This window comes from Equus caballus, unplaced genomic scaffold (assembly GCF_041296265.1).
Source record: "Equus caballus isolate H_3958 breed thoroughbred unplaced genomic scaffold, TB-T2T haplotype2-0000633, whole genome shotgun sequence".
NCBI classification, from domain to species: domain Eukaryota; kingdom Metazoa; phylum Chordata; class Mammalia; order Perissodactyla; family Equidae; genus Equus; species Equus caballus.
The window spans coordinates 10,001-12,500 of NW_027221950.1; the positions used below are offsets into that span (position 1 = coordinate 10,001).

The 2,500-nt window shown below is 81.3% G+C and overlaps 1 non-coding gene across 1 annotated transcript; it reads right to left on the reverse strand.

Moving 5' to 3' along the window:
• Positions 1 to 1,112: 1,112 nt before the first annotated feature.
• LOC138922224 (5.8S ribosomal RNA) lies at positions 1,113 to 1,265 on the reverse strand. The gene has a single exon (XR_011435289.1). It is a non-coding gene; the product is annotated as a 5.8S ribosomal RNA (ribosomal RNA).
• Between the last annotated feature and the right edge of the window lie 1,235 nt (positions 1,266 to 2,500).

Below are 2,500 nucleotides of genomic sequence, written 5' to 3' on the forward strand. Positions count from 1 at the left end.
CGCGAGCGAGGCGGGGGAGCGACGGAGAGACGAACGCCGCGGAGGAGGACCCCGGGCGCGCGAGGCCACGGCCGACGTCCGCCCGGCCTTCCGCCCCGCCCCCCGCCACGACCGACCCCCGAAGGAGGGCGGGCGGGCGGGCGGGTGGAGGGACGCGGGCGGGCGGACGGGGGCACGAGCCGGCGGCACGGGCGAGGGGCCCCGCCGGGGAGGAGGGGGGCGGAGCGGGACGCCGCCACGCGCACGGCGGACGCGTCGCGGCGACGCGGGGGAGGAGAGCGCGGAGGGGCGGCGGCGGGCGCGGCGGGGCCGGCGGTCGCCCCCGACCGCCGACCTCCCGCGCGCGTCCCACCGCCTCCCGACACCCGCCCCTCCGCCGCGAGCCGCCACGGCCCGTCGGGCGGCGGACGCGGCGCCCGCCCGCCCGCCCGGGGCTCGGGGCACGCAGCGCGGCGCGGCCGCGACCCGGGGGAGGGCGCGCGGCGGCGGACGACGCCGCGGCGTCCCGCGGGTCACCGCCGGGGCACGCGTCCCCGGGGCGCGGCCCCGCGCACGCGACTCGGCCTCGGCGCGAGCCACCCCGACGGGGCGAGGCCGGGGAGGGGTCACGGTCCGGGACCCGGGCGCGCCGGGGACCGGCGAGGGGCCGGCCGGACGCACCGGGACGGACCGCCGACGGGGGCGAGCGGCGACCGGACAGGCGGCCCGGACGCGGGCCCCCCGAACACGGCGGCCCCGACCGCGCGCCGCGGGACCCGTCTCGTCCCCGCCCCGGCCACCCCGAGGCCGCGTGCGGCGCGAGGGAGCCCCCGAAGGCACCGTGGCGGCCACGGGCACCTCGGCGCGAGCTCTCGCGTCTGCCTCTCCCTCGACTCGCGGGCGGCGGCCCCCACCCCGGGACCCCGCGGCGCCGCCGCCACCGACCCCCACGCGCCTCCGACGACCGGGCACCGGGGCGCGTGGGAGGAGGGGCGGGCGGGCGCGCGGGGCGGAGGAGGGGCCCCGCGTCTGCACTTAGGGGGACGGAGGGCCCGGGGCGGGCCCTGCGAGAGACCCCCAGCCGCGCACCCCGGGGCAGGCGACACCCACCCCGGGGGCGATTGATCGTCAAGCGACGCTCAGACAGGCGTAGCCCCGGGAGGAACCCGGGGCCGCAAGTGCGTTCGAAGTGTCGATGATCAATGTGTCCTGCAATTCACATTAATTCTCGCAGCTAGCTGCGTTCTTCATCGACGCACGAGCCGAGTGATCCACCGCTAAGAGTCGTACGAGTTTGAACGGCGGGGTCCCCCCGCAGGGCGGGGGGAGAGCCCGCCCCTGGCACGGCACATCCCCGGAGGGTGCCTCCGGCCGGCCAGGAAGACACAACGAGACCAGACTCCGTGAGGTCGGAAGGTTGGACGACGGGGCGTCCGGCACGGGCCCCGCGGGGCCGTGCTCGGACACCCCACAGGCGCCCGGGGGCTCCCGCCTCGCCCGAGGACGCGGGGCGCGCACGCGCACGCGACGACACGACGGCCGCCGGGGACGCCCCCTCCCGACGGCCGCCGCGACGGCGGCGCGGCGCCCCCCGGCCCGGCGAGGCGGAGTCTGGGGGAGAAGGGCCAGGCCTCCCGACTCCCCGCGGGCCCGACCGCCCCGACCCAAGGCGGACGGGCGAGGCCCCCCAGGGGTCTTTAAACCTCCGCGCCGGGACGCGCTAGGTACCTGGATGGGGGGGAAGCCAAAGAAACGGACGAGGCGGAGCGGGTAGTGCCGCGCGGCCACCGCCTCGACGCCGCCCGCGCCGCCCGCGGCCACCCGGGGACGGACGCAGGCCTCGGCGCTGCCCGCCCGTGACCGAACCCCGCCGCCGGGCGCCGCCGACCGACGACCCCACTGCGCCCACGGCCCCCTCGACGCCGGGCGGGCCCCCTCGCGTCCGACGCACGCCACCAGACCCGACCCGACTTTCCCCCCCGGGGACCCTCCCCGCACCCGCGTCCCAGGCCCCTCTCGCCACGGAGGGCGAGGGGCTGCGGCGGGAAGCGGGGAGCGAGCGGGCAGGGCGAGGGGGGTGGGCGGACGTGGCCGGCCGGACGCGGGCGCCCGGGGCGCCGAGGGCGGGCAGAGACGCGGAGGCACCGTCGGACGGACGACGACGCCGACGGCCGGGGAACGGCCCAGGGCGGGCGACGGGAGGCGGCGGGCGGCGGGCACCCCGCGTGAGCCGAGGCTCCGAGGCCCCCGGGGGACCTGACCCCGGGGACTCCGCGGGGGCTCGCGCCACCACGCCGCCCTTCCCGAGACGCGCCGAGGGCGCCGCCGCCCGCGAGAGCGGGGGACGGACGGCGCCGGAGACGGAGGCGCGGCGCGACAAACTCCGGCCCGCCTCCCGGGAGACCGGAGGGCGCGGGGACGGACGCGCCGGGGGCGGCGGCGCGGAGGACGCGGCGGCCTCGGAACGCCGGGCGGACGGAGGCCGGAAGGGGCTCGTGGGCTCGCCGACATCGAGCCCACT